Raw genomic sequence first — 15636 nt, 5'->3', positions numbered from 1 at the left:
GAACAGAGTATAAAATAAACAAGTGAACACTCTGAACAACTTTTGATCCAATCATCAGATTATAACAATCCTCTACCTCATATTAGGACCATATTTTGAGGATCAAGAACCCAAATCTTTAAAAAAAAAATTTATTCAGAGAAAGTACTTTTTTGAGTCTAATTTTATAACTTAAAATAATACCTGTATTTATTAAACAGTATATTTAAGGCTAGGCTTTTCAAAGCATTAAGATTGTCTTAGTACGAGAATATCTGATTCGTAAGTCATTCATGTGTTTCATTTTTTTTGTAGCACACTTTACATTATGAACCATCCATTATTGCTGTCCGAACTGTGTAGGGGTCAGGGAACTGGCTTTGTATCAGAAAGGTTCTGGGTTCGAATTTCGGACAAATCCCGGATGTTCTTTCATTCTTTATACTATCGCTCTTTATTGCTAGAGAGGGGTGATTATGAGCCCAACTGAAAAATTTTTGAGTAAAATAATTAATTAAACACTTAAAAAAATTAATATCTTTCTAAATTTAAATCATTGATATTTTCAAGACATGAAATTCTTAAAAAATTATATGCAGCATAATTTAAGTTAATAATTATGTATAAGTTTACTTTTATCTCTAATCACATAGCTTATTCTGCCAGAAAAAATACTTACAAATGAAAGAGTTGCCAAGTATAAATTTTAGTTCTAATATTTTAAAATAAAATAAAAAATTTTTTTTTATGCATAAATGTGATCGATGATTTCGTGAAACTTCTAAACCTTAGATTCCAGATCGTTGGCTCACCTAATAGGGTGCCCCTGAAAGAGTGACCAACAAATATACCCTTCAGATGCCAATATTGACAAAATGTAATTCCCCAGGTGGGCATTGGAAAAAAAAACATTATGAACCAAAGTGAATGGGTGAAATTAAAGTGAATGTCCTATTTAATTAATTAGGTATATGCTCAATCTCAATAAAATTTTAGAATATTTGCATGTAATAGAATAATTTTTCTGGGCAAATCTGAAATTGGCTGAAAATACAAAATAATTCATTTATGATTGTGCTATAATTATTGTGAAAAGACCGGTGTGAAATCCCATTATTGCCACAGTTGCCCCAAAATAGCAGATGGATTGTGTAAATTTTTTATATTCTGTAACATTTTGAAGTGACAAAGCTTTTAAGCAAGCAATGACATAATATTTTTAAACAAATTATGATACATTAAAGCAATGATCACATTACATCATTTGTGTAAACAGTAGAGAAAAAAATGCTACGATGCATCTTTATGATATTTTGAAGCGTGGATCTTCATATTGGATTTTTGGGAGAAAGATTAGATAATTATTGTGAAAAGATACACGCAAAACACCATTATTGCCACAGCTGCACCAAAATAACAGATGGATTATGTAAATATTTTATATCCTACAATATTTTGAAGTAGTTAACGTTTTAAACAAGCAATGATATATTTTTAAACAAATTATGGTACATTAACACAATTATCACATTACATCATTTATGTAAACAATTATGACGAAAAATGCTACAATACATTTTTATGATATTTTGAAGCGTGGATATTCATGTTGGATTTTTGGGAGAAAGATTTTTCACAGAATGGGCACTTGAAAGGTTTTTCGCCGGTGTGTTTCCTAATATGCTGTTTAATATGTGATGCATCTGAAGTTGTGTAATTGCAAATCATGCAACTATGGAATCGGTAATTATTGCCATTAATGACCTTAATGGATGTTGTATAGAGCCCACAATCAAAGATGTCTGAAAATGAGAAATTTTATTAATTTGAGTATTAGTTATAATATGATAACAAAATTAACACTGGACACAATTTTGAATAATGGTAACAATAGTATGCAGAGAAAAATGCTATGATTAGCAAAATACAATGTAACAGAGTGCATAAATGCAAAATTGAGAAACAAAATACAGAATATTTTCATAAGTACTTCAACCTTCTCTCAAGTATGGCCCGACTTAGCCTACTAACCTACTTCAGTAATGAAGAACCGAACTTTATGGAGGTATTTAAATTTTTCACCTCATTATTGATAACAAGAAAGTTGACTAGAACCTAAATAGCAATAAAGTGCGCCCCCCCCCCTCCAATGGTCAGATAAAAATCATTCTTTCCTTTTTATTGATTTTCTGACAATTCTATGTTCATCATGCTGAAGGCTGTTTTCTGATTGTTAACTTTGTCCTCTAGTTGCAAAAAGTTTGTATCCTAATCCTTGCTAACATGAAGGTGGAATTCAGCTAAATTTTCGCAATTACGATGGCCCAATTAAGCCAATTAGAAGCCTGCATTTTTGAAAACATATCACATTTTGCGATATGTAAAAATACAGGATTTTGACTGGCCAAATTTGTCCATCTTAATTCAGCTAAATTTCGCCCCTAGAAAGCCATGGATTTAGGAATTTAGATTGCGTTTTTACAATAGATTAATAAAGAAGCAAACAAAAAACTGACAGATTTTACACTGTACTGATAGTTTGTTTAAAAGACGTTTACTAAGGTAGGAAACGTAAAATAAACTTCCTATTCGATTTGGGGTTCCCTATGATGTGGGGGGCCTGAGGCAACTGCCCCTGCCTTAATCAGGCTCTACTGTCAAGGCCTATGTCCATAACAAGCAATTATTGCCATTAATGATTATGATTGAAATTGCACAAAGATGCTTGAAAACGAAAAATCCTATAAGTTTGAATTATCATATGGTAACAAAATTAACACATATTTGAAAAATTTTAACTTTTACACAGTGAAACCTTAATCGAGCAATTCTCCCGAGACCATTCATTATAAATGACAGATATGAGTTAACGACAAATGTACCTCAACATGTAATTTCAAGTAATGACTTGTAAATAAATGAGAATAATTCCATGCAAATTAAGAAATTTACAATAACTAAAAAAAAATTTAAAAGAAAAAAAAATGTGCTTCCTATAAAAATATTTACAAAGCAAAAGAAAGCTAAATTCAATCATTTACTTATTTAAAAATATTTGGATATTTCAGTTTAAATGCTTCTTTTTACAAACAAAGCAATAAATTTTGCACATTTGACAGGTTTGGAATTTTTGTGTGAATACAGAAAAATCCTTATTGTTCCAAAATGCTTTGAGGTCTTCTGCAATAATTTTAACAAACTTAAACACATTTTTATCACCCCAAAAACTCAATGCACAGAAAATAAAGTATTTTTAAACGGAGTTGGTGATTGTCAAGTATATTTAGAGAAATTAGTTGAGTACCTAAAAGCTTCATTTTAATGTAGAAAAATTGATTTCGGTTAATTTTCTAAGCTTTCCCTGTGATAAACTATTCGAATTATTGGTGTTTGCATGATAATCAATCACTATTTATAGAAAAAAAATGCTCACTTTTTACACGAAAAAATATTTATTTTGAAAAATATATAATGCAATGTTGTTTGCTCTTAGTTTTTTCTTAATACAATTTATAAAAGATATGAATCTCAAGGGCTCCGTGAGGGCTTGGTACTGCTTCTTCAGCTATTTTGTGAACCAACAATACCAAAAGTTACAACATTTTGTGGTGACAATTTGGGTAAAGTATAGTGGGACAATTGTTACAATTTAGTACTAATACATTTTTACAACTAAGGCCTATCCCAAATCATCACCAACACATACAAATAAAGTAAGATAAAAATATCTGTCTAAAAATAATGATCACAAGGGATATAATTTACTTAAGCAACATTTAATGATGATCAACTCAATTATCAAGATTAACTCATGAAAATAAATTTGACCATGTGGCATAATAAAATAAGGTCATTACAAATTGTACTATACTAAATCAACATGTGACAAACAGATTTGAAGAATCTCTAAGAAAAGGGAATCACTGCTGGAGTTAATAAAATCTAAAGTCACTTATCTTGCACACGTGCTTGAAATGTTGAGGAGCTGATAGACTATTTGTAAGTATCAGGATATTATTCGCTGGATATATCTTAATTGTTCAGTCCTGTTGCAGCAATTGTTTCAGGGTAGATGTATATTTATTCTTCAGAACTTTCTACCAAAAAATATCTTTTTCCTCTTTTTCTGCCAGCTAGTCCAGTCTTCCCCCTCTCTTCCTCACCTCTCTCCTGCCCCTCTTCACAGGTTCTCAAACCTTACACAAAAATTGGCAGACCAAAACTGCTTAATTTATTTACAGAGAGGCTATCTAAAACAGTCAGAAATAGGCTCACTGATAGTCATAAAAAGGAAAGAGAGTTGTAGCAACACTACAATTTTCATCACTTAATTCATAAACACTAATCGTGTTGTTTGAGATGTTTTACCCAAACTGTAATGCATCCCCATTTTCTTCTTCATCACTACCATGAAGAGTTACTGTTTTTCCTCTCAAAATGAAACAATGTGAATATTTTCTTAAATATCAGTAGAATAGATGAGGGAATTTGTCCTTTTCAAAAACTATTTTTAAATTACAATCAAATCAGTTACAAAAACAATTTAACTATTGTAATATTATACTGTAAGAGCAATATTTGTGACAGGATCATTAAAACAAGATGATAAATACCAGGGATATCTTAGTAGCATGCAGGGCACAAAGATGTTTTAGACCAGTATAACAAGCCATGTTTAAAAACTAAATAACTTCTCATATATAATTAAATTAAAAAGCATAAAGGTATACAAAAAAAAGATTCAAAAGGTATGAATTATTTTGTCAAACTAAACAGTTATTAAAACATCTTTCAATACCCAAGTACCTAAAATTTTAACGAGCACCTAAAATAATCCTTGGAAAGTAGAAAAATAGATTTCGGCTGCCTTTTTAAGTTTTTTGGATGACAAACTATTCAAATTATTGCTGTTTGCATGATAATCACGATCTGTAGAGAAAAAAATGCAGACTTCATACAAAGGAATATATTTATTTTAAAAAATATATAAGGCAATGTAGTTTATTTGTTACTTTTTTTTCTCAATACAATTTATAAAGAGTTAGATTCTCAAGGGCCTGCTAAGTCCCTTGGGCCCCCAGGCACTGCCTGGATGTGCCCATGCGTAATGGCGGTACTGATAAATACAGGAAAACAAAAAATGCGGGAATGACAGATTGAGGTTTGATTGTAAGAAATATATTAGTCGCAACAAAAATTAATGCAGAAGAGTGCAAAAACAGTATAAAAATTCTAAGCTGTATAGACAATGAGGGAAATTCTCTTCTTGTTTATATTTTGACGTTTCCACAAATATCAATTTAATTTCATCTGTGCTATAAAACTTCAATAGGTATTTTTACTCTTTATCATAATTATGGATTTTTTGTACTAGATAAAGTTTGATGTTTGAAACTTGAAAAACTAACTACCTGCAATATTTCATGTTGAAAATAAAGCTAATATAATATTTTCAGGAGTAAAAGTTACTCTGCTATGCAAGTCTCTTAATTTTTACTTAAAAAAAGATATATTTCTTTGGGTATTGGATGTACAAGTTTGTCTCAACTTGACATTCAATGAAAATGGCATTTTTATTTCAAGAACACAAAATTCCTTAACAAAATATTTCACACGCTTTTTTTAATTTTTTTAATTTGAGTAGTCATGGCTGTGTTTGTCATATAGATCACAATTTTAGCTAAGCATAATTTAAAGCAGAAATTGTGTGAAAATGAAAATTTTGAGAAAAAATGTGAGAACAAAAATAAAACAAAAGATTCCGGGTTCAAAAATTCGATTACAGGAAAGGTACACTAATAATAAAGGCTAATGCCATGAACTGTTTTTAAAATAATTGTAATAATATAGAAGTAATTAAATAATATACAACAACTATTAACACTGATATTCATTTTAACATAACAAAATTATAACATTTATGATGGTATTTGATATATACATACACATATATATATGCATACAAATATATATATATATATACATACAACACAATTAATGATTTAATTAGTGATTAATGAGAGCATGATTAAATTTTTAGTAAATGTTGCCAATGACAGGGAAAAAAACTTGCTCTAAGTTTTTGACAGTTCGCTTTCGAATGAGGTGAACCAAGTTTGAATCCTAGTGATGGCTGCTCGATACGAATTCCGCATCTGGCTCGCACTGACCTCAGTGCTGACGTGAAATATACTCAGTGGTAGACACATCATGGGTTAAAGTCCCCTTGCTGTCAGGCTAACCATGGAAGGTTCTCGTAGTCTCTCTCCATTTACAGCAGATGAGGGTTAGTTCCTTCAAAAAGTCCTCCGAGAAGGCAAATTTCTCCCAATACTTGATTTAGGAATTCCCTTGTTTTCTGGATTGGGTTTAAAATTATAAGACTAAGGAGTGGAACATTAGTTGTAAGCCCAAAAATTGGGTGGGCTGTTTAAAGACAGTTATAAAAGTTTATTACACCAGGGGTGATTGTGAACCCAAGTCAAAATTCCGGAAAATTTCTTGAGTAAAAAAAAAAAAAAAAACAGTTTAAATTGAAAATAATTTAAACAAGGTTTTTTTTCCCCTTTTTCTCAATCTTTCTTAGTTTACTTAAAATATATTTAAAATTTTACACATACCTATGATAACCTGGAGAAGTAATTGAAATTTACAAAAAATATGTCTTTTTTTCTTGAGTTCATGATTATATTAACTATTTACTGATAAAAAATTAATATTAATCATGAATATAAAGTATCTGACTCTCCCTTACAAACAAATAAAATAAACTGTGTTTTTAAGTTTCACCTTTGAAAATTTGATTTCCGGAAACTTTTGTGATCAATGATTTCTTGAAACGTCTGGACCTTCGATCTCCGGAAACTTCCGGATCACGGTTAGCGAAAAATCCGGAAATCCGGATTTTTTCCGGAGCACAATCAGCCCTGTTACACTTAACAGCAGATTTTTTACATGTCATGTCGAAAACAAGTTTTTCATGTTAAAAACCAAACCCTGGGTTGAATACGAAGAGTTGATGAAGAGTTTAATGCCACAAAAGCTACAGGTGTCTATACTACACCAAAACAAGTGGCTACACTGCATGAAAATAAAATTATCTAAATTAAATTCGACAAAAAAGAGAAAAGCAGAAAGATTAGTGGGGTGCACATGAGTCAAAACACGTTTTCATTGATAACCTACTTGTACCTAACCTTTTTGATAACCTACTTGTCACCTGTTTTTTGATTTTTTGTCACCTATTTTTTGATAACTTATTTGTCACCTGCTTTCTGATTTTTTGTCACTTATTTTTTATAATGTTTCAAATAAATATTATTCAAATATATGTACTAAATTTTAAGTAAATTTAAAAAGAAATAAGGGATTTCTTAAGGCGAGGTGCAAATAAACAATATTTTTTATAAATAAAATCTCATACTTGACGCAAGTAAATAACTAGTTTATTAATTAAAAAAATATTTGTTTCAACCTAGTTTATTTATGATTCTATACAATTAAAAATTGAAACATGATATCTAACAAATCTCACAATTAAATTAAAAAAGAATTTAAATGGTTTAAATTTATAACAGAAATATAAAACAATATTCTATAAAGAAACACATACAGTAATTTTTAAATTTATAATTTTTTAATGAGCAATGTTCTAACTTAATAATAATTAAAAGCAATGTTGCATTTTATGCGTACATAAAAGGTTTAAATTATTTATGCATAACTAGCAAAAAATATGAATATGTAATAATAAAATAGAGTACCTTTAAATCATATAATCTAATAATTGGAATTTCACATACTGATATGCAATGATTTAAAAGTCCTACAGTTTTATATACTTATTAATTATTCCTACTAATCCTGATTCACAATATTGCATTTTTGAAATGCAAATATTGTTTTTTAACTAGTTGTAAATTAGAAATAGAAAATTTTGAATTTAGCTTAGAAAACCATCTGATAATATTTTCAATATAATGATAAAAAAAAAAAACTTTTTAATCATAGGGTATAAAAAAGGTCCATAATTAATGGTTATTTTTTGTAGCCAAAATCCATAAACAAAGAGGGTTGAAGAAAAAAGGTCACCAAGAAGCAACAATTAAAAAAAAACATAAATTCTGAATATTCATTTATTGTTAAAAACAGTGTTTTGAGTTTAATTTTTTTTGAAAAGAACATAAAATTTTCTGTATGACATCACTTTTAAATATTAAAAGTTTTCTTTTAATTTAAAAGTTTTGATTTTAAAAACAGATTACAATATTTTCCAGCAAACAACCCAACTTAACATACTTTTCTGGCACCGAACAACTACATATTAGATAAGTGTACTATGGTAACATAAATAGAAAAGTAGATACACAAAACTTCTAGAAAATGAAATTTTAAAAGTGTAAAAAAAGTGTTCTTTCACTTCTGTATAACCTAGAGATCCTATATCTATAATAATTAGAGGGTTAAGATGAGCAGCTTGAAAACTGCTCAGTTTGGGCTGCAGAAGAAGATAACAGAGTTGGTTACAAAACTTGGCGAAGTTTTTCCCAAACTTTCCTTTCTTATTCCACCTTAATTGTATCAAGCTATGTTTCGTTTTTTACCAACCTTAAAACCGTTTTTTTACCAACCGTTAAAAGGACATACTAAACTACACAAAAATAGCTAAAAATTTTGGACAACTGGATAGAGCTAAACATTTGCACAACCCTAGGAACTCCTACAATCTTAATAATATGTGGTTTATCATTTATAATCCTCAATACAAAAAAGGAAAAAAAAATTATTGTAGGAAAAATTTGAGACCATTAATCAATTCTTCACAAAAAGTTTTATCAATATGGGCACAACACCAAATATTTTATCGAAAAAATAGACCTTTAACAAAAAATTTTATTGTGAGTAGGGATTCAGCAAAATATTTCTTATTTTTAAAATAGGCTCTTTATTCCTTCTTATTTTTTTAAAAAACAAAGTCAATAACTGCATTAATTCATATTTTATTTTTTAAAAAAACTTTATTTTCAAACATTAGTAGAAGGAATACAATTCCAATGCAATTTCAAATTCTAAAAAAATAAGAATTGATTTTTCACAAAGTATGAAGTTTTGCAAAGTCTGAAATAAATCAGGTAAATAAAATTTATATATTTGGGATTGATAGAATATAAAGCTGACCCTGCAAAATTTTAAAGATATGTCTATGATTGATTCAGCTTCTCAAATTAAAAAAAAAAGAGCTTAATTCTTAGTTCATTTGTAAAATTTTCCACTTGAAATAACTTCTCAGCAAGAAAACTAATTTTTTTAAAAGAATTAACAGCTTAGTTAACATAAATTGGCTACCATATAAATTTTAAAATTCAGTTATTTCCCAAAATATATGGTTAATTAAAAATCATTTTGTATATAATAGATACTCTGAATAGTTAAGAGTAATTTTACGAGCAAGAAAAAAAAATAAAGATACCTTGTAGCTGGCTCCTTGTTCTAGAACACTTGTACTTCGTTTTAGCAAACTTTGACGGTTAATAAATCTTAGAATGTTAGCCGTAAGCCGTAACTCTAAAACTAAATTAGTTACAGGAACTCCAGTCAATAGATTACCATTTAAATATATTTGTTTGCATGAAATATCAAAGTATGAGTTCTCATATTAGATTTTTGAGTGAAAGACCTTTTACAGAAGGGGCATTTATAGGGCTTTTCGCCTGTGTGCTTGCGTATATGCTGTTTCACATGACTCAATTTGGAGGAAGAATAGCTGCATAAAGTACAGTGATACAGGTGATAGTTATGCCCAGCTAGAAACTGCACAGATGATGTATACAACTGAGTATTAGGAACACCTACAAAGAAGAAATTTTTCTTGAGTATTTTACAGTTATCGATTGATGTATATTGCAAAACAAAATTTTTTATTAACTATTCATGATACAGTGGAACCCCGGTTTTACATAGTCCGTTATGTATGTCGTCCCGCTTTCTACGTCGGCTGGTTAATGAAAATTGCTTATATTGATAACGTTAAAATAATCCCCATTTTAAGTTACACTTTTTAAGAGAGTCCCCTTTTTCACATTTTTCTAACACAGGGATGAGATTAGCCATAAGGCAAAAAAGCTGAATTTCTACACTAGTAAATTTTACGGAAGCGCAACCCTTCAATAATAAATTCCAGACAGTTTAAGATAATAAATAATGTGTTGACATACAATTGTGTACTAATCTATTATTATATAAATGATTACATTGATACTTAACATTTAGTGAAAATAAAAATTACCAATTGAAAAAATAAAGCTAGAAATTATATTTTTCCTCAGTTCACATAAGAGACTTATTACTTGAAAAACTACCTGGTTTAGCAAATTAAAACTACTGAGTATATACATAAATATTTTATTTTTTTTAATAAATACTGTTATGTGATTTATAGCAAATGTATCAGTAATATTACTTTTTAAATTATTTTGGGGAAAAAAAACTACAATGGGCAGAATCATTATGTTCATATTATAGTCTACTCTAACTAGAGCCCTGTGAAACATATCAATAACAGTGAAGTAGAAATATATAGTAACTCCTTAACATACAAAATTGCTATTTTAGTTCGAAAAATTAAATGGCAATCAGCAACTGTTTAGATAATTATTTTCCATTTGATAAGAATTTTGCATTTTATAGCATAAATAACAGCAATTATAATTTAAAATTTTGATGATGAGTTAATTAACTCCTTTTCCAAAAAAAAAAAAAAAAATTAATAATCACTTTTTAAGTGATTGCTTTTGTTTGCTATATCTTTTATGTTTGCTATATTTTGTCGTTAGTCCATCTTCAAACATTTTGTGACAAATCTTACTTTTTCTTCCTTGAAAGCACAGAATGTTAGTTTTGAATATATTCCCTTCCAGTTTCTCAGATGTTGATACTAATAATCGTCGTTAGAAAAACAGTCACCTTTATAGTAACTAATTTTAAAAAATTTTTTTACTTCTTACAAGAATCGTGATAGTTGATCTTAAAATTGCGTGAAGATGAATAACAATTATGGATTTTGAAATCACATGAATATGAAACTAGATATACGATTTTGAAAATGAGAAAATACAAACTGGGATATAGAATTTTCAAAAAGTGTAAATACAAATCAAGATTCATAATTTTTAGATCGCGTAAATACGAATCATGATGCGTAATTTTTATATTGCATAAATAAGAATTATGATGCATAATTTTTAGAATGTGAATTTTAATGTCTTATTTTTAAATCAGATATAAATACGAAAATTAATGTTTGATATTATAACCGCATGAGCAAATCAAGACATTGAATTTTAAACTCGCGTGAATACGAATCGCTACATTGGTCTTAGAAAGGCGTAAATACAAATCACAATATCGGATTTTTAAACCTCGTATATAAGAATCGCAACGTACAATATTCAAATCGAGTGAATAAGAATCGCAACATGCAACTTTTATATCACGCAAATCTGAAAAGCTATGTTTGATATTAAAATCGTGCCGGTCGATGTTTGAGTAATTAGCGTGCCTGACTGCAAGCCATTGGCTGCTGGTTCGAATCCGGCGCAGGGCATGGATGTTTCACTCTGTGTTTTCTTCTCTATTGTGTGAATGTGGCCCGCCCTGTAAAACAGGTATGTGGTTTTATTTATTTATTGAAATTACATACATTTGCTGACTTGTGTGCTCAATATATAGGCTTATAAGTCATTGTCAAGTAGAAAATACAGATAGAACAATTCAGAGAAAGACATCACAAAGAATACATCCAGAGTTACGGCGGGATTCGAACCCGCTACCTCCATGCTTAACAGAGCGTTTGGACCGGCGATACCGCTCGGCCAGGGAGGCCCCAGGTATGTGGCGTGGGTAATGTCGCTCGCCTCCGTGACTTAGGTTCACAGGTGCCCACTGGATAACGTTAAATGAGTAACATTTCTGGCATCTTCCTCGGTGAAAAACGTTAAAGTTCAGTGCCTGCCGTTAGGAAAATAATAAATAAATATTAAAATCGTGTGAATAAGAATCGGGATATTAGCAGGTTCCAGGCTTGGGACCTCTAAAAGGCTTGTCAGAAGCAGCGTCGTTTGAACTACGAAAATCGGAGCTATCTGGCGGGCGGGTAAAAATGCGGAAAATCTCATTTGCTGCATGTAAAAGGGGAGAAAATAGCTAAAATAAGTAAAAATGAGGAAGAATTGGTAACTATGTAGTTTGAATTTTCTGAAAAAGCGGAATATTTATCAAAAAATGTGAAATTTTTAGAAAATCTGAATTTTTGATAAAAAGCTGAAATTCAAGAGATAAAAGTGAAAAAGGCGGAAATCCGCTAAAAAGCGGAAAAATCTCATCCCTGCTAACAGATCAAAATTATTTTTTCTCTACAAAACCCACACCATCTTTTTCTAAGCTTTGTCTTTCTTTATTTTTCTCAACTGTTTAAAGTTCTTTCGAGATCCTTTTCATTCCATCTTTTTTTGCTTCTGTCTGTGAGATAGAATTTTACCCCCAGATTAAAATCAGGAGAGAGGTGATATGGGTAAAGCACAGGACTTTCAGTAAAAGAAGAATAAAAGCTTAAATTGCAAAATTTGTGAGTGGAATTTTTCTATTTATCATGAATCCCTTGAATCATTCATCATTACTTTGAATCTTGGATTAACTGATAATTGAAAGAACATTAAAATGAACAATTGGTTAGGATATCATTTCTTTTTCTTAATTCTGTTGACCTGCAAGATGCTTTTAAAGCAAAATTTAATGTTTTGGTAGCTTTAGATTTTATTTTTACAGAATTGGTCAATTTCGACTAATCTATATTAGAAATGGGTTTAAAAAAGCAGGCTTTTCCAATGAGAAAATTACTCATACAGAATAAAATTGTGTAGCAGAAGATCCTCCAAAAGACGATGACGGGCATATTAACTGCGACACATAATCCCTTCAATATCTGATTTAATGTTTGCTTCTTATGATAGTGATGGAGTAAAAAATATCAGAGGGCATACTCACAACTGATCAAGACTTTCAAAGCAACTCTGAAACAGTATTTGCAAATCTAAATCAAAAGCATTTTTGCAAACAATTGTTAGTATTGAGTGGGATATTGTTGAAATAGTATAAAAAAACAAGTAAATAATTCACATTTTTTTGTAATAGTTCTTCTTATAAAGTGTTGATTTTTGAAAAATATGCTTAATTTCTTTTATCCCGATTTGATGCTTTCCCGCATTGTGCGTTTTTAAATGCTAGTTTAATGGAAAACGTAAAAAGCGGCCTTCCACTGTATAAATATGAATTAAACTTTGTATTAATATGAATTAAACTTTCTATTAATATGAATTAAACTTCGTATTAATATGAATCAAACTAAGAGTAAACAATTTATATACTGTGTTTTAAATGTGGATCAAAATTATTTCTACATGAATTATGGTTAAAACAATGAAATAACAGAAACTGCAACATGTTAGTGTAACAAAAATAATCTTAATGAGATATTGACATTGGCTAAAAAAGATCTTTAATGAAAGCCGAAAAGATTGAAGAAGACGAGGAATGACGAGGTTGAGAGAGGCCTAAAAAATAAGAATTTATATAAAAACACAAGACAGATGACTTTAAAGTAGAACTTTTAGACAAGTCATGGTCTAACATGGACTGTAATACCAAGGAGCAAGTAAGTAACCACTACTTGATACAGGTGTTCAAAATTCTAACCAGAAACACAGGTTTCACAGTGAGGATGCAGGGAAGTTATGTTCTAAAACGTTTCTGACGTGTTCGGCAGCTAGCAACAGGTGTTCAACCGAAGATCATAAAGGTTTCCAGTGGAATTAATTTCATCCTAGCAGTGATAAGTTTGGTGACCTAGCACCTAGACAGAATCGCCTGCATATTCTTCTACTTGTCGCAAGCAGTTTGAATCCTACAAGGTTATGTTATTGCCACCTATTTTTATGTCGTTTACACCTTTTGCAGTGAAACATCCTGTAAGTAAACTAATGCAATGACATTAAATAATATATATCGCATAACTTAATCTCTTTTGAATGTGTCTATTCAATTGAATATTAAGAAAATGACATTTTTAATATTAATTCAAAAGCAACTATACAGAAATTACTTGTTGGAAATAAATCAGAGCTTTTTTTAGGATTCAATTTATTTAGACACACAAAATACAGTAACACATGAATGAATTATAAGACTTATCACGTTTTAAATGCTTTTTGTTCTTGTTAAGCCACATTAAATAGATATTTAAAAAGTATTGCAATCCATATTTTGTAAAAACAAACCTTTTTCACAAAGTAAAGAAAAAACAAAGTTATAATCCAGGGTTGCCACTCAAATCTAAGGAAAAAGAATTCCCCGTGTTTTTTCTCTGCACATATTATACACAATATATTCAGGAGTGATTGTGAGCCCAATTCAAAAATCCTGAAAATTTCTTTAATAAAATCATCAATGACGTATTTCCAGGGGTGATTGTGAGCCCAAGTCAAAATTCCGGAAAATTTCTTGAGTTAAAAAATAATTTTAAATTGAAAAATTAGAAAAGAATTTAAACAAGGTTTTTTTTCTTTTTCTTGATATTTCTTAGTTTACTTAAAATATTTTTAAAATTTTACACACACCCATACCATTTATACATATCGATGATGACCTGGAGAAGTAATTAAGATTTACAAATAGGTCTTTCTTTCTTGAGTTTATGATTATAACAACTATTTACTGATAAAAAATGAATATTAATCATGAATATAAGCTTATAAAGTATATCTCTGGCTCTCCCTTACAAAGAAATAAAATAAACTGTGTTTTTAAGATCAACCTTTGAAAATTTGATTTCTGGAAACTTCTGTGATCAATGATTTTTTGAAACGTCTGGACCTTCGATCTCCGGAAACTTCCGGATCACTGTTAGCGAAAAGTCCGGAAATCCGGATTTTTTCCGGAGCACAATCAGCCCTGTATTTCAAAAAATTAATGTCAAAATAAATTTAAATCATTGATATTTTCACAACATGAAATTCTAAATGAATTATACACAGCATAATTTAAATTAACAATTATGCATAAGTTTACTTTTATCACTAATCACATTTATTATTAATAAACACACAACTACAATTTTCCTTAAAAAAAATAATAAAAAAAAGCAACAGTTTGAATCGAAAAACTTAAACAAGTTTTTTTCTCCTTTTTCTCACTATTTTTTAGTTTACTTAAAATAGTTTGCTTTTATCTCTAATCACATACATTATTCTACCAGAAAAAATATTTACAAATGAAAGAGATGCCAAGTATAAATTCTAGTTCTAATATTATTAAATAAAATATACAAAAATTTTTAAATATAAATGTGATCCATGATTTCTTGAAACTTCTGAACCTTGGATTTCCGGAGCACAATCATCTCTGTATATTAAAAGGAAACACAGCAATTACTGTGCTCTTGTGTGAGCTATATTGGGTTAACTATATTTTCTAGTTTTAATTGGTGTAAAAACTTAGAGGGGAATAAAAAGGAACAGCTGAACATACTTAAATAATGCTACTGTAAATGAAATAGTTTAGTATAGCTGAAATATCATGTTTAAATATCCCATAGACTACGATTTG

This window comes from Parasteatoda tepidariorum, chromosome 7 (genome assembly GCF_982258835.1).
Source record: "Parasteatoda tepidariorum strain Cologne lab strain chromosome 7, Ptep-v5.0, whole genome shotgun sequence".
Classification (NCBI taxonomy): domain Eukaryota; kingdom Metazoa; phylum Arthropoda; class Arachnida; order Araneae; family Theridiidae; genus Parasteatoda; species Parasteatoda tepidariorum.
The sequence above is the reverse complement of the archived record's forward strand: the minus strand, read 5'-3'. Positions refer to the sequence as shown.